The sequence below is a fragment of the Penaeus monodon genome, chromosome 29, assembly GCF_015228065.2.
Source record: "Penaeus monodon isolate SGIC_2016 chromosome 29, NSTDA_Pmon_1, whole genome shotgun sequence".
Lineage (NCBI taxonomy): Eukaryota > Metazoa > Arthropoda > Malacostraca > Decapoda > Penaeidae > Penaeus > Penaeus monodon.
The window spans coordinates 6,231,679-6,231,963 of NC_051414.1; positions in this window are offsets into that span (position 1 = coordinate 6,231,679).

Genomic DNA, 285 nt, shown 5'->3' on the forward strand with positions numbered 1-285 from the left:
ACCAATTAACATTACTCACATGAAAACGGTCATTAAGTAATAGTAACAATAAAAGTGTTTTTTTTTTACAAATGAAAATGCAGTCATCTGTAAGGGAAAATTCATACTTTCCTTCTTTCTACTGGAGAAAAGCTGTCAGCGATTGTAAATAAAATAGACACAATAAAAGGTAAATAAGTAGAAAAAAAACGATAATAAAAATAATTGAGGGTAGGAAAGATAGCAGCGTTGAGACAAAACGTCATTATGTTGATTATACAATGAGAAAGCAAGACTCGGACCGAC